Genomic DNA, 17,676 nt, shown 5'->3' on the forward strand with positions numbered 1-17,676 from the left:
CATTACAATGTGTATACAGCTACTTCTTGAAGTATTGTTTATACACAATACTCACAAGATGCTAGAAAATTCCTAAATGCCTATCTATGTGGAATAGGATTAACTCAGCAGATCTGCATTGATCAAACCCTGCACACTCCCAAGAAAGGCCCATCTTCAGGACTCGCTCTTGGTTAGCTCTGGGCCCTTAGAATATTCTGCCTGATAAGAGTGATTCTGTGTGCCTGAGGGACCAATTTCATCAGATGGTTTATGCCAACATGATACATGGCTGCTTTTGCTCTGAAGAGCTGGAGAGTGTGGTGAGCTGAGGCCAGTCACACAGGCCAACATACTGACTCCTGATAAATAGCCTGGAGACCAAGGCTTGGTGAATATCCCTGCTTGGCAATGCTTCACGTGTGTAGTCACACATCATTGCTGGAAGAGTTAAGTGCATCCCTGGGACTCCACTGGGAGAACATCTGGAAGCTTACGCCTGGTTTCTCTTGACTTCTCCCCATTAGCATGTGCCTCTTTCCTTTGCTAATTTCAGTTCGTATCCTTACACTGTAATAAACCATAACTGCAAGTATAACATCTTTTCTGAGTTTTGTGAGTCCTTCTAGTGAACCATCAAGCCTGAGGATGATCTTCAAAACCCCCACCCGCTACAGGACTCCTGATAAGTTGATGCAATGGAATGAAACACATATATGTGTATCCACTCACAATAGATGCCTACAGTAAATGATCAGTTCATTGCAAAACATGATTGGTATGACCTTACATTTTTTAAAAGCTAACTTTCACTGAATATCCATGATGTGTGCCAGTCTTTGTTTTGATTTTATCATGCCACTTGATCCTCACAAAAACCCTGTAAGCACTTTTAGTATCATTAATTTAAAGATGAGAAAAACTGAGGCACGCAGAGTTTTAATAACACATCCAAGGTCACACATCCAGTATTTGAAACTAGGCTGTCTTACATCAAAAGCCAACATTCTTAACCAATACACCATGCTGCCTCTCTCCCAAAATGTGTGCATATCTGTAGGTACATTTGTAATATACATCAAAAATTATATATTAATAATCTCTTCTTCTTAGGAGTGAGATTATAGGAAGAAAAGATGTTACTTTTACTTTGAACTTTCACATGTATTGTGTTTTTGATGTAAAAGCATATATTAACATTATAATAATTTTGGGTAGTTATGAGATCTGCCTCATCATATGCCCAGTTTTTATAGATACATTGGAGGCACGGCCTGTTTCTGGTCTTTCTGTTCTCTTTGACTGATCAGGCCTTCCACCATTCTCTTTTAGTTTAAGGTCTTCAACTTAAACTTCATTGTAATTCTGGTTCTATTAGTCCTTCCTCACCAACCTCTGTCCAAACTCTGGGTTATTTCTGCATATTTACTTTTCTAAATAAACTTCAGTATCACTCTATCAAGTTTTCTGATAAAATTCCATTAGTATATTACTTAGAGTTATTTGCATGGATTTCACACAGGAGCAAAGCCTCATTAATAAAGAGAACAGCAATTCAGAATTTGTGATTCCAAGGGAAGCTGGCTCAAAGTTGACATCTGCTACTTATGAGGAAAGTGTCTGATGGACAAACTGATCAGTGCTGACCAGGCATTCCAGGTGGACATATAAACTAATGGGAACAGCTACATCTAAACACCAATGAGCTACGTTTCTAATTAGAGGAAATGTTGAATTATACATCAACACCAGGATTCACAAGCCCTCTGAGGACCTCGTCAGTAGCAAATGAATTCAATCATGCAACTATGTTCTACATGCCTGCTGTATGGCAGGATTGTTCATGGTACTTGACTGAGTAACATCCTACAACACTAAGTCACATCTGTCACTTAGTTGCTGTGTGATCTTAGGCAAGTTACCTAACCTCCCTGATCCTATTTTTCTCATCTATAAAGTGAGAATAATAATTATACACGTTTGGGAATTGCTATGAGGATCAAATGAGACAACACATAAGTTTCTAGAAAATAGTAGGTACCAAAGAAAGGGAAAGTATCATCACTCCTAATGCACCTGCCACACAACCAGCCCATTTCAAAAAAAAAGGAAAAAGCCCTCTAAATAATATTCCTTTCATTTCCAGCACTTTCAAGTCAGTGATGTCTTAATATATCTGAATTTCCTTTATAAGGTCCCTCATCTCCAATGCAGAGCTGTGCAGAGAAAAAGAGATGCCGGAAGAGAGGGAAACACCTGATACTGGAATGTGACAGAAAGACACAAACAAATAACTGAGATAAGGGCACAGCTGACAAAGCCATCTCCACACACACACATCCATTGTGCGCTTGGAGAGTTGAATGGCTACCCCAAGAGTGAGGTAAGAAATAAGACGTTTCTGAGGGATTGAACGGGGGGGTCTGACATCCAGGCCCTCCTTCCCCCTGCCCAGGACACCTTAGCTTGCACACGGTCGCCATGGCAACCCTTCATCAGCAGACACACTACCTCCAGTCTGTGAAGCAGGCAGCCTGTCCTCTACAACGCTGTGAAATGTCTAGAATGCTTTTTGAAACTAATATTTTTTTGCATCTGTGTTCTGTACAGGAGATGTGTGAGGGGAAGAGGGGGAGGCCTGGCTGTTAATCTGTGGCTCGGCAGATTAAACAAAAACCCACCACAAACACACACAATACCAAGCTAAGACAGGCTATGCTAATGACAGAAGGAAAACATTTTGACAGCCTCACTCAGCTAAGTGTCAAACACTTGAGAAAAAGAAAAATTGGTTGAAAAAGGAAAATCAGCAACCAAGTACAAACAAGAGCCTAAAAGAAGTGGATTAATGGCAGCCCAGAGCCTCTTCAAGGCACAGAGGAGGACATCCCCGCAAAAGAGGAAAAGCAGACCCGAAAGAGGTTTACCAGATCTCTGTCTCCAGTTGGCCAGAGATAAATCAAGGTGCGCCTCGAGGTTCTGACTGTCACAGGCAGTTGACATGGGCCAAAAATAAACACAGCTTGTTCAGTAATCAGAGCGAACAATAAAGAACAATAAAACATATGGACAGGCATGTATACTTATGCCTAACAACACAGTAAGCTGTGTGGCCATCACCGCTTACCACTTTCCACAGAAGTGCCACCCACTCATAAATAGAAAATTCCAGAAACACAGGTACCCTGGAGAGCCAGGTCATCTTTCTCTAACAGAACATCTCACCATATACTTAACTAACATGAAAGTAGAACGGGGCTCATGCCCCCCTCTCTAAATTCAAAGGTGCCCATGTTCTGTAGCCTCTCTCACTGGCTACAGCAGTATTCAGAGGCCTTTTAGCTAGATTTATGCCCCAGCATGGGAAGTGAACAATTTAGTCCTGGCAGGGAAATCAAATAGCACAACGATGCTGTACATAGCAAAGGACAACTCTAAAGTCTTTCTGGCCACAAAAAGGAATCAAATACAAGACAATCTCTTTCAACCAGACAGTGAAAGAGAAAGGCAGCAGGGAAACATGGGGAAAATTCTTTTCCCTCATCTATTTCTCCCAGGCCAACAAAGGAAGGCGTTTGCAATCTTTGCAAAGATCTGTTGGATGATGGGCAAAAGCACCGAGCAGTAGGCACTCCTTGCGCCTCTCCGAGATCCATTCTCTTTTATCCCTTGCCATGAGAACCCCACTTCTGGTAGGAGAGCAATACGCTGGTGCAGGCTGGCTGATTCCCAGGCTCCTTTGTGACTAGAGGTGGTCATGTGAACCAGAAACAGCCAATCAGGTGTGAGCAGAGCATTCTCAGACCTTTTTCCCTCTTCTGTCTGCCGGGCATGTGGGATGCCAAGCCTGAGGGTGAAACAACGACCCTATGAACATAATGAAACTCTCATAGTACTAAGGATGGAGAAGCAACAGCTAGAAGGTCTGGGCTTCCGGCAGGATTCTGAACTGCCTTCCTCTGGATTCAAAGGAGGAGAATAACCTCCTATCCAGCTAAGTCACCCTAATCAGGTTTTGTACGTGTCCTCCTACACTGCAAGAATTCTGCTGGAATCGTAGAGTTGGAGTTCTCTCTCGTTGTCATCAGTTGATGGCACTGTGGTATAAACAAGTGTGAACACCAAATCATCTAGTCCTTTTCATTAGTAAATACTTTCATTTTCATTCCAATATATTTCAATTATTTTTATATTTTTGCATATCACTGCAACGGTGCCAACTTCAGACTAAGTTCTTAGAATGAGGTTCTGAGTTCATTCCAAAACAGTGATTCTCTATAAATTAAATTACATTTTCTCTTCTTGTACCTGGTAGCATTCCAAAGCTCATCTGTGGAGAGACGGATGGAGAAAGGGAAGAAGTAAGAGTAAACGATCTTGTCTTCCCAACTTGCTCCAAACACATCCATGGTAAGAGGGGACCCCGCCCCTTTGGTGTCTGCAATTGGCAAGGGATGCAGACTGGGTTCCTGGCACCCTAAGGGAACAAACGCTGTACACGTGCAGGACCCACCTTTATATACGAGATCAGCCCTGCTAGCTTCACACCAGCTTTATTTCTTTGACGGGCCCTAGTGTTTTTTAACAAAACTCTCCATATTGTAAAGCACTATTAACTGGGTGCATTTGCTGGTTCCAAGGAATGGCAAATAGTCCAGCTTTCAAACTGCCCAGCCCCACCCTCATCAGGCTTCAGGAACTTCCCCAGATAACACCTGTAAATGTGATACTTAGGGGATTAGGAGGGGGAAAAGTTTCACTTTTAATTCCTCCAGTTATTTAAAGCCTATGTTCAGCCCACATACATGTGGTTCCCCATTCTTTTGAACTTCTTCCCTACAAATTCTTTCAAATGTTCTAATAGTAAGATAGAAACCCGGAGAATTACTGACCCAATGTGATGAAGGTGGATATGATTTTAAATTACATACATTTTAAGCCTCCATAATGATTTAATTATCCCTATCTGCCTAAACATTAAGAAAATGAAAATAATCTTACCTCTCAGAACACCTCTTAGAGAAAGAATCAGTCTCCTACTAGATTAAATTATAATTAAAATATCAGATTTGTAATACTCATTCAATTAATTAAAATAAGATTTCGAGTCATATTATGCTCTACCTTAGGGTTTCTCAACCTCGACGCTATTGACATTTTTGGACCAAATAATTGTTGGGTACTGCCTTGTGCAGTGAGGGAGTTTAGCAACATCCCTGGGTAAGGACTACCAAAAATGTCCCAAGATATTGCCAAATGTCCCCCGGGAAACAAAGCCACCCCCTGGTACTGCTACTCTACCAGAAAATGACCTTTATCCACACTCAGTTTACTCGTGAGAAAACTGAAGGCCAGGAAGGCCATCAGGCAGGCTCAAAGCCACAGAGCTGAATCAGAGGCCAAGACAGGGCACACGCCATGGGAGCTGCTCCTCGGTCCTTTGTGTTCTGTCACTATGGACTGGCTCGTGTTGGGACAAACTGAACACGATAATATTTTAAAACATAAAATAAATGTTACCAAAGGCATATTTTGAGGAACTTAATAGTATATTAGGGATACAGGGATGAGAAGCTGTTAAATTTCATGGCCAACCATATGACTTTTCTCCTATGCTCCTATGTGGACTGATTCAACAAACATTTATTAAGCACTTTCAACATTAGTTAAGCAGAGAAAAGTCCCTGCTTCGGTGCATTAGCAGTGCACTGAACTGACAGTCAGACAAATCCACCAGTCACCACGGCACAAGTTCCATAAGAACAAGTCCCATAAGAGGGTTCTGGGACTTCCCTGGTGGCACAGTGGTTAAGAATCCGCCTGCCAATGCAGGGAAGATGGTTTGATTCCTGGTCTGGGAAGATCCCACATGCCACGGAGCAACTAAGCTCGTGTGCCACAACTACTGAGCCTGTGCTCTAGAGCCCACGAGCCACCACTGCTGAGCTCTGTGTACCACAACTACTGAAGCCCATGTGCCTAGAGCCTGTGCTCCGCAACAAGAGAAGCCACTGCCCTGAGAAGCCCGTGCACCGCAACAAAGAGTAGTCCCCGCTCTCCGCAACTAGAGAAAGCCTGCACGCAGCAACGAAGACCCAACGCACCCAAAAAACTAATTAATTAAGTAAACAGAAGGGTTCCAACAAAGCAATATAGAGGCTCAGAAAGGAGAAAACTCACATTAGCTTGAAGTCAGAGAAACCACAGAAGAAATAGCAACTGAGATGGGCTTTGCAAGATGGGAAAGGCGTTCTAGGAAGAAGGAATAGCATGGAGGTGGGAAGTAAGTTACCAGTTATTGGGACCACTGCGTTGCCTAACTACTGAGGAACCACTGAACTTCTAAGCAGGTCAGTTATATAAATGATGCTGCACTTGAAAGAAATTATTTCACTATAACTGCATAAATAAATCAGGGAAGGGATGGACTGGAGTGCCATTACTGACTGTGCTGAGAAGGCTTCGGAAGCACAGTCTGGCCAAGAGGAGAGAGGACCACGAGGCAGTCTATCATTCCTGGCCTGGAACACTAAGGACAATTAGAAAAAGGCAATTCTACCAGAGTAAGCAAAAGGCATTGTGAGAGAAAAGGGAACTCTCCTGCACTGTTGGTGGGACTGTAAGTTGGTACAGCCACTATGGAAAACAATTTGGAGGTTCCTTAAAAAACTACAAATAGAACTACCATATGATCCAGTCATCCCACTCCTGGGCATATACCCAAAGAAAACCATAATCCCAAAAGAAACTTGTACCATAATGTTGATTGCAGCACTCTTTACAATAGCCAGGACATGGAAGCAACCTAAATGCCCATCAACAAATGAATGGATACAGAAGATGTGGCATATATATACAATGGAATATTACTCAGCTATAAAAAGGGATGAGATGGAGCTATATGTAATGAGGTGGATAGAACTACAATCTGTCATACAGAGTGAAGTAAGTCAGAAAGAGAAGGACAAATATTGTATGCTAACTCACATATACGGAATCTAAAAATGGTACTGATGAACTCAGTGACAAGAACAAGGATGCAGATACAGAGAATGGACTGGAGAACTCGAGGTATGGGAGGGGGCGGGGGGTGAAGGGGAAACTGAGACGAAGCGAGAGAGTAGCACAGACATATATATACTACCAACTGTAAAATAGTCAGTGGGAAGTTGTTGTATAACAAAGGGAGTCCAATTCGAGGATGGAAGATGCCTTAGAGGACTGGGGCGGGGAGGGTGGGGGGGACTCGGTGGGGGGGGCGTCAAGGAAGGGAGGGAATACGGGGATACGTGTATAAAAACAGATGATTGAAACTGGTGTACCCCCAAAAATAAAAAAAAATAAAAAATAAAAAAAAAGATAAGGGTAAAGGATTAGGAGGTATAAACTACTATGTATAAAATAAGTAAGTTACAAGGATATATAGTACAACTTAGGGAATGTTATCCAATGTTTTTAATAACTATAAATGGAATATAACCTTTAAAAATTGTGAATCACTATGTTGTACACCTAAAGCTTATATAATATCGTACATCAACTATACTTCAAATAAAAAGGAAATTACCACCCCCCAAAAAAAAAAAAGGCATTGTGAGGGCTGGCCTGGGGTTGACGTGGCAGGAAGGGGACACACTGGGACAAACACACCAGATGATGCAGACACAAGAAGCTCTCAGGGAAAAGGATCAGGAGAAACCTGACCATTACCTTTTGACTCTCAGTGAGCAGAAGAACAATGCTGCCATGAATAGAAACCCTGGAGTCAGGGGAAGAACTGATCCTACGGAAGAAAATGAGTTTGTGATCTCAGGGGGACATCTGAGGAAAGTCCAAAAAGACATTAGAAAGAAGGGGTGGAGCTTTGGGGAAATATCAGGACTAAGATTTAGTTCACAAAGAAAACCAGGTTCCAGGTTTGGAGTTTTCTGTAGAATGTTGGCTCTTCAAGCTTTAACCATGGATAAGTCCCTAAGAGAAGGGTGAGAAAGAAGACTCTCTTGTTTTTTACTGAAGTAGAGTTGATTTACAATCTTAGTTCCAGACATACAGCACAGTGATTCAGTTACATACATACACACACACACATATATAGGTGTACAATATATATGTGTGTGTATATATATTCTTTTTCATATTCTTTTCCCTTATAGGTTATTGCAAAATATTGAGTATAGTTTTCTGTGCTATACAGTAGGTCCTTGTTGGTTATCTATTTTATATAGAGTACTCTGTATATGTTAATAATAAACTCCTAATTTATCCCCTCCCCTCCTTTCCCCTTTGTTTTCTATGTCTGTGAGTCTGTTTCTGTTGTGTAAATTAAGTTCATTTGTATCACTTTTTTAGATTCCACATAGAAGCGATGTCATATGATATTTGTCTTTCTCTGACTTACTTCACTTAGTATGACAATCTCCAGGTCCATCCATGTTGCTGCGAATGGCATTATTTCATTGTCTTTTATGGCTGCGTAGTGTTCATACACACACACACACACACACCACATCTTCTTAATCCATTCATGTGTCGATGGACATTTAGGTTGTTTCCATGTCTTGGCTACTGTAAATAGTGCTGCAATGAACACTGGGGTGCATGCGTCTTTTCAAATTATAGTTTTCTCTGGATCTATGCCCAGGAGTGGGATTGCTGGATCATGTGGTAGCTCTATTTTTAGTTTTTTGAGGAACCTCCATACTGTTCTCGATAGTGGCTGCACCAATTTACATTCCCACCAACAGCACAGGAAGGTTCCTTTGAGAAAGAAGAGTCTTAAGGAATGGCTACGTTTGAGATGCAAGACCAAGAGGAAGGGCAAGGGAAAGACGCTGGGAAAGAAGTTCTATCTCCAAGTGGAAGAGGTAGGGGAGCCAACTGTAGGCAGAGGTTCAAACGCACCAAAAGATCAAGAACAGCAAGCTGAAACACCAGCCTGTGGGGCCTCAGGCTGGGTGTGGCTTCAGGGAGGGAGCAGCAGAGCACAGGAGCTGAGACACAGTCAGACAGACCTCAGACCTTGATGCATAACCAGGCTTTGGCCCTTGCCCGTCATGCCCTGCGGCAAGTTGCTAAACGGCTCGGTGTCTCCTCTTCCCCAGTAAAATGAAGATGACACCATCCTCTACATGTAAGTGGCGGGAGGTTAAGCACAGAAAGCACTTAGCCTGGTGCCTGGTCCCGTATCAGCAGCAAGAGCTATCCAACACCTCCTCCCACCCCTCCTCCAAGTGACTTCGTTCCCCTCCTCACAGACAGCCAGGGGAGGGCAGCACTGAGCACAGGTCTCAGGAGAAGAACCAAGCAAGAAGAAAACACCATCATGGAGTGGGGGTGGGGAGAGGGAACGGGTGACAATTTAACACAATATTGCAGGGATCAGCAAACTTCTTCTGAAAAGTGCCAGAGAGTAACTATTTTAGGTTTGAGGGCCATATGGTCTTCTCACAGCTACTCAACTCTGCCTTTGCGTCGGGAAAGCAGCCCAGACAATCCATAAGTGAAGAGGTGTGGCCGTGTCCCCAGCAAAGCTGTACTCACAGCAACAGGCAGTGCCTGGCCTCCAGGCCATGGTTTGCCGACCCCGGTGATAAAAGATGGAATAAACCCAAACAAGGCAAACATTCTTAAACCTCTAACTCTAGCTGCTAGGCTGAGAGAAGGTAACAGAGATATGAGAAACATATACGGAGACAAGTAAGATGAAATTTTAAAGTATCCCAGCCAGCAGAATGTCCAGTGTGACCACCGGTTTCACAAGTTTAGTTCTTGAGGCGGGGCGGGGTGGGGGACTAAAGGATTGGCTGAAACACATGAAAAGCTCTCAAGGAACATTGTAAGTTACAGAAACACATGAGGAAAAACCTTTATGAAGGTCCATCTACATTTCACACTGAGAGAACTTCAGTCTCTGATTCTCTGCTAAGCTTCCTTGGCTGATCTAGAAAATACAACTACTACTACCTTATTTCCTGGGGACGGGGACTTGCACTCACGGGTCAGTGGAGGGCTCTTCCAGCCCTGGGTTCAGTGCATCCCTGAGCCTCCCCCATCCCCCCACCCACACCCCAGAAATGCCGTCCCTAATTTCCTGCTAAAGGAGCAGAATGCAATCCCTCTCTATCCCTTTTCCATCCCCCATCAGTCCAGGTACCCTTTGAGGCATCTCATAGTGACAAAATCTTCCAAACAAGAAGTCAAGACCATTGGACTGAGGAGTATTACTCTACTTAGAGGGACCAGACCAAACATTCAACACCACAGGCGTCCTGGGAAACCGCCTCACAAGTGGCAGAGGGAATACAAAGATGAATTACTCTGGTCTTATCAGCACGTCATTAGCAGGGGAGATAAGATAAGGGAAAAAGAGATAAATGTGGGAGAGAAAGAGATAAATGTGGAAACCAAGACGCATAAAAGGCTCAGAGCTTCAGAGAGCAGAGCATGATAACCTATAGTCAGGAGTGAGCAGAAAGGAAGATCTCAGCCTGCCTTGAAGGGTGGGCGGGGTCTGCAAAGGCAGAGATCAGGAAGGGTATCCCACGTGGAAAAGACCAAGGGGGCACAGCACACACTCAGGTCAACAAAAAGAGGCCACAGAAAGGATGCCTAGCGTTGACATTCAGAGGGGAGAGAGCAGAAAGTGCCAGCTGTTAAAATCCCCCAAACCTCCATATACCTCCATATCAGAAGGTATGTGCTGCTAACCTGGCCTGCCGCCTCATGACTCAGGCAACTCTGCCATCATCACTCTGGCCACCCCAGCCACCCTCCTCCCTGCTCCCCACATGGGACTTCCCACACATCCCCACAATCCAGTTACTAAAGTGAGAACACGATGCAGCAGGATCTGGGGTCCCGTGCCCATTCTATTGGGGCTGTGCCCACACCACACCCACCAGACCAGTGGTGAGAGGTCTGTGCCTTTCTTTCTTCACTGGGCTCAGGATGGCTAACAAAGACCATGCAAAGGAAAGGATTAAAAACGAGACTGGCAACACCCACTGCGCCATATCTAAAGGTGCTTTCAGAGAAAGCTGGTTCAGAAACTCAGACTAGCTTCTCCAGTTCATAAGAAGTGACTACAAGGTTTTGTTTATTAAGTTTTCTTTAGGAAAAATGCAATACATACACACAGTTAAAAAATAAATCGTACAAAACAGTGTTGGATAACCTTCCACAAATATTTTATGAATATTAAAGAGTGTGGATAAACTCATCCTGCTTTTCTTTTTTTTTTTTTTTTAACACAAATAGAAATACTATCATGTACCATACCCTTTTTTCAACTGACCAATGTATCCTGGAGTTTGTTACATGTCAGCAAGTATTATTATTTCATTATTATTAATCACCGCAGGGTATCCTATTCACTATACAGCTCTACCTTTATTAATTTAAACAGTGATCTATCTATTGATGGACAGAGGTTATTACCCACTTTTGCTGTTACAAACAACATGACAGCAAATACCACGGACTGTCCGTCTTTACACGCAAATGTCTATGTACATTCACAGGATGTATTCTAGCAGAGGTGGAAATGCTGGATCAACTGAAGGTTCCTGAGTGAGTGAGAGAGGCAAGAAAACAAGGGGGACAAGATGAGAGGCATCTGTGTGGTAAGGCGGGAAGTCTGGACAGAAGAGTAAAAAGGATGCAAGGAGAGGGGATGATGAAGAAAGACCACTTGGGAGGTGGCAGCGATATACAGGTGGGAGGACCTGCCGGAGGCCAAGAAGGGAAGGAAAGGAGAGATGTGATGAACCAGATGATAAGTATGATGAATGCTGCTGTGTGTTACACATGAAAGTTAAGAGAGGAAGTCCTTAGAGTTCTCATCACAGAAATTTTTTTTTCTATTTAAGCCTGCCCCTGTATGAGATGATGGATGCTCACTAAACTCATTGTGGTAATCACTTCATGATGTATGTAAATCAAATCATTATGCTGCACACCTTAAATTTATACAGGACTGTATGTCAATTATATCTCAATAAAACTGGAGTTAAAAAAAAGAATATGTAACCAATACGGGGATATGTGTATAAAAACAGATGATTGAACTTGGTGTACCCCCAAAAAAATAAAAAATAAATAAAAAAAAAAAACAACAACAAAGGGAGTCCAACTCGAGGATGGAAGATGCCTTAGAGGACTGGGGCGGGGAGGGTGGGGGGGACTTGGGGGGGGGAGTCAAGGAAGGGAGGGAAGACGGGGATATGTGTATAAAAACAGATGATTGAACCTGGTGTACCCCAAAAAAATAATAAAAAAAATAAAAAATAAAAAAAATAAAAAAGTAAAATAAAAAAAAAGAATATGTAACCAAAAATTGTAAAGAAAAAAAGTATCTCAGGCAGTTAACAAAGATGAAATGTTATATTTTGGGATTCTGTGATGTTTGTCTCCTTCTAAAAATGTTTAATTTGTTGTGATTTCTTGTCTCATTCTAAATAAATACCCACATCTGTACCTTAAAAAATTAAAAAATATTTAAAAAAAAGGGGGAAGAAGAGAGGGAAAAAGGATTTCACGACCAACGCAGGAAGACACGGGTACCAAACAAAACCCTCAGTGTGGGGTGAGCTGTCCTACCTGAAGGAAAGTTCCATGCTGCACGTGGTAGTGTGGAGAGTCTATAGAACAGCCCGGTGGACTTTATTAACTGAGACTGGAAATGTCTCACCAAGCTCAGAAGAGGAGACAGGAATGGAAACAGGGATTTAGGCCACCCACAGAGATGGCTGGGATCAGACAGGACCACCCAGGTAGAGAAGGGCACAGAGTGCCGAGTACCACCTCTCTTGGATCGCCAACATTTAGGAACCCAGGACCAGGCAATCAGACAGAGGGGGCAAGGACGAAAAGCACAATGGTGTGTCATGAAAGCCAACAGAGGGGCGAGTCAAGTAGAAAGTAGCCTGCAGGGAGAGAGAAGCCCACAGCAGAGAAATAAATGGACGATCTGGCATCTTGGCCCCAATCTTTCAACACAACTGGAAAAGACACCAAAGGAACTCAAGGAAGCAAGGCTGAAGCTGCATTCAACCACACTGGCACTGAGCAGAATGGACACAGGGTTGAAGAGGGGCAGTAAAATGAGATGTTTCTTAGGAAAATAGGAAGACAGTTGCAGAGTTCACAAGCCAAAGAGAAGGCTTCAGTGAAAAGAGCAGAGAACCGAAGAAACGACAGAGGTGGTAACTGACATGCAAAATCTCAGGACTGTTGGCCCCAGACGCCTCATTATCACAATCAACTGAAAATCAGACCACTGTCACACCACTTAGACACTGCCATGGTTTCTTTCATTTTGGGTTTTTGGTTCCAACACCGATTTCCCATTTTCTGGTAGCATTTCGCTTCCATTGGAGATGCTGTGAGCTGCTAATCCCCAATGGTGTTTCTGTATCAAGGGAAGCTCCTAAGAGGCTCACAGCAAAATGTCACTGACACAAGCTGCCATCTAAATGTGCCGTATTTGTGTATAATCTTGTCCGTGAAGGACTCTTTTGTCTAGTTATAGCAAGCCGTCTGCTAAATCAGAAATAAAGATCTAGAAAATGTCACAAAAACAAGCAGCAATGCAAAAGATGGCATATAACTCTTCCCGAGGCTTAGGTTATTAGATATTTTCCAAACTATTGTTGGAAATGAAATGAAAATTATTTTTTCTGAATATGTCCCATGTCTCCCAGGGAAGGAAAATGTTAATGTCTCTTTGGTTCAGTCCTTTACTATCAAGTCAGTAACATCATTAAATTCAGCGAATTACTTCTTTCAGATATTAAATGATCTTCTTACTTCTCTCCCAAACACAAACAATGCCTACAATTCAAATTTCCTTAAAATAATCAGTTTTCCCAGGTTGTAGTTTATCTAAGAATTTGGTTCTCTTTACTTCCACTTCTATTTACCAGTAATACAGCTCCAATTTTTAAAGTGCCAGTCCTATAACCCGTAGATTATAAAATGGGACATGAAACGCAGCATCAAAATAGACCCAAAGGCAGGAAAAGGAAGGATGAACAATTCTTTCAGACAACTGGGTAAAGATGGCAGAGTTTAAGGACCAGCACTCCATCTCTTCAATAATACCTAATAGAACACATGAAACCAAGAAAATATTGTAAATAAACTCTACTTCAATTTTAAAAGGAAAAAAATACCTAACAAAATGATGAAAAATAGAAGCCCAAAAAGACAATAAAAGAGAGAGAAAAGAAAAAGGAAATGGGTAAATTTTCAGAAAAGAAAAGAAACATACTGTTTCTTTCCAGTATGGCAACATATTGAAAATTCCTCAATTAATTTAGAGAGAGGCAAGATGAGGAAATGGATAATAACCCAGAAGCATCCTGCAAAATGGAATTAGCAGGGATGAGTTTTAACCATCACTGCAGTATCTCTAGATCTTAGTGGAGGTCAGGAAAACTGCCAGAGCTTGTTATTTGGGAAGGTCCATGTGAACTGGGAAAATGCTTCCAAGTCTGAGTGTACCCCCACTTCATGGGAACAAACCTATCCTTAACTCTGAGGGGGTAATCCCTGGTTTAAGACCTTTAACGAAATCTCAGAAGAGAAAGCAGGGACTTCTCTGGTGGCACGGTGGTTAACAATCTGCCTGCCAGTGCAGGACACACAGGTTCGATCCCCGGTCCGGGAAGATCCCACATGCCGTGGAGCAACTAAGCCCATGTGCCACAACTACTGAGTCTGTGATCTAGAGCCCTCAAGCCACAACCACTGTGCCCCTGCTCCACACTAATGAAGCCCAGACACCCTACAGCCTGTGCACAACTACTGAGCCTGTGCACCACAACTACTGAAGCCCATGTACCTGAGCCCATGCTCCATAACAAAAGAAGACACCACACTGAGAAGCCTGTGCACCCAACAAAGAGTAGCTCCAACAAGAGTAGCTCGCTAGTTGTTGCTCGCCACAACCAGAGAAAGCCCACGCAGCAACAAAGACACCCAAAGCAGCCCAAAAAAAGAAAAAAAAAATCACAGCTCAGGTCACTCAAAAAGGCAGTTTCAGGCTTTAGCCAAGCTCCATCCCCAACCTCTTTCATTTACTATGCATCTTCAGGGCCCAGAAAACTTGAATACAACACTCAGTGTCCTCAAGCTGCAGCTGGAGAAGAAGGCAAGCAAGTATCATTTAAAATGCAAAGGGTGTCATGAAGAAATCCGCTTCATTTTATTAAAACAAAAATAGAGCTAGATAGAGCTACCCATGCTAAGCCTAGAGATACAACAAACAGCCAGCAAATGTGCAAACATAACTACAAACATGGAAGAGAAAGCTTCATAGCATTGTTTACAAATATTATGAAAGGCACAGTCATAAAGAAAACATAACAAGAAAAAACAAAGGCAGTTGTCGATGAGTGCAAATGCTCAGTAGTAATCAAAATTGATATAAGGATACTAAAAATTATTCAAATAACTCAAAAAGGCCAGAAAAGAAGAAACAGAGGAACAAAAAGCAGAGGGAACAAACAGAAAACATAATAAAATGGTATGCTTAAAGGAAAGTATATCAAAAATTACATTAAATGTGAATGGTCTGAATGCCAGTTAAAAAACAGGTAGTCAGAACTGAATTTTTAAAATCACCCAGTTATCTGATACCTACAGAAAATTCACTCAAATACACTTACATCAACAAGTTAAAAGTGGGACGTCTCTGGCAGTCCAGCGGTTAAGACTCTATGCTTCCAATGCAGGGGGCGCGGGTTCAATCCCTGATGGGGGAACTAAGATCCCACATACCACACGGTGCAGCCAAAAAATAAAAATTAATTAAAAAAAAAAGTTAAAAGTAAAAAGTCAAAGAGATATGCCAGTAAATGTGAATCAAAAATAAGGTGGAGTAGCTATATTAATACCAGATAAAGTAGAATTCAGGACAAAGACAACCACCAAGCATAAGGAGGGACATTATGTAATGGTGATGGGTCAGATCATCAAGAAAACATAACATCCTAAATGCACGTGCACCTAACAATACATGAAAGAGGAACTGAAAGGAGAAATAGACAAATCCAGAATGATAGCTGAATACTTCAATACTAGTCTCTCATGAACAGATAGAACTAGTAAGAATATGAGCAAGGAAGTAAAAACTGGATGACACTAGCCTCCAACCGGAACTGACTTTTAAAGAATACTTTACCCCACAACAGTAGAATACATATTTTCTTCAAGTGCACACAGAACATTCACTAAGACAGACCATAATCTGAGTCATAAAACAAATCTTAATAATAAAAAATACTCGAAATCATACAAGGTATATTCTCTGATCAAACAGGATTAAATTAGAAATCAATAATGGAAAAATGATGAAAAAAATTTAAAAACTTAGAATTTAAATAATGCAATTCTAAATAATCCAAGAGTTAAACAGGATGTCTCAAAAGAAACTGTATATATGAGTTAGAATACAGTATTTGTTTTTCTCTTTCAGGCTTTACTCGATGATGGGTGATGCTTTAGAGGGCCAGGACAGGGAGGGTGGGAGGGAGTCGCAGGAGGGAGGGGATATGGTGATACATGTATAAATACAGCTGATTCACTTTGGTGTACCTCAAAAAGTGGTACAAGAGTGTAAAGCAATTATATTCCAATAAAGAGCTTTAAAAAAAAAAAGAAACTGCAAAATATTTTTAATTAAAAAATGAAAATACAATATATCAAAGTTTATGGGATGCAGACAAAGCAGTGCTTCAAGGAACATTTAGATTATTAAATCCTTATTCCAGAAAAAAAGGCTGGTCTCAAATCAATAATCTTAGTTTCCACCTTTTAAAACTAGAAATAGAAGAGCAAAATAAGCAAGGCAAGCAGAAGGAAGGAAATAATAAAAGTTCAAAAATCAATGAAATTGAAAGCAAAGAAGTGAAAGAGAAAAAACCCCAATAAAACTAAAAGCTAGTTCTTTGAAAAATAAAATAAAACTTATAAACCTCTAGCAAGGTTGACAAAAAAGAGAGAACACACAAATTACCAATATCAGAAAAGAAAGAGGAGACATCACTATAGACTCCACTGACCTTAAAAGAATAAGAGGGGCTTCCCTGGTGGCGCAGTGGTTAAGAATCCACCTGCCAATGCAGGGGACATGGGTGCAAGCCCTGGTGTGGGAAGATCCCACATGCCGTGGAGCAATTAAGCCCGTGCGCCACAACTACTGAGCCTGTGTTCTAGAGCCCATGAGCCACAACTACTGAGCCCGAGTGCCACAACTACTGAAGCCCGCACACCTAGAGCCCATGCTTGGCAACAAGAGAAGCTACTGCAATGAGAAACCTACACACTGCAACAAAGAGTAGCCCCTACTCTCTGCAACTAGAGAAAGCCCACGCAGCAATGAAGACCCAACATAACCAATAAAAAATAAATTTATAAAATAAATTAATTAGTTAAAAAGAGCAATTTACAAAATATCTGCTTCTCAAAACTCCATGAAATCAAAATAGCTAGTATTTTTAAAAAAAGAAGAATAAGGGACTATAAGAATAACAAAAAACTCTATGCACATGATTCTTTCAATTTTGATTAAATTGATCAATTTCTAATAAGCAAACTACCAAAATTCACTCAAAATGAAAAAGATAAGCTGAATAGCCCTATAACTATTAAAGAAAATGAATCTGTAATTAAAATCCTTTTGAAGAATAAAACTCC

The 17,676-nt window shown here is 41.7% G+C and overlaps 1 protein-coding gene across 1 annotated transcript in view; it reads right to left on the reverse strand.

Annotated features, from left to right (window-relative positions):
* TMEM163 (transmembrane protein 163) overlaps positions 1-17,676 on the reverse strand; it is a 238,594-nt gene that overhangs the window by 153,611 nt on the left and 67,307 nt on the right. The gene's annotated exons all lie outside the window — the stretch shown is intronic.

The sequence above is a fragment of the Hippopotamus amphibius genome, chromosome 8, assembly GCF_030028045.1.
Source record: "Hippopotamus amphibius kiboko isolate mHipAmp2 chromosome 8, mHipAmp2.hap2, whole genome shotgun sequence".
NCBI classification, from domain to species: Eukaryota; Metazoa; Chordata; class Mammalia; order Artiodactyla; family Hippopotamidae; genus Hippopotamus; species Hippopotamus amphibius.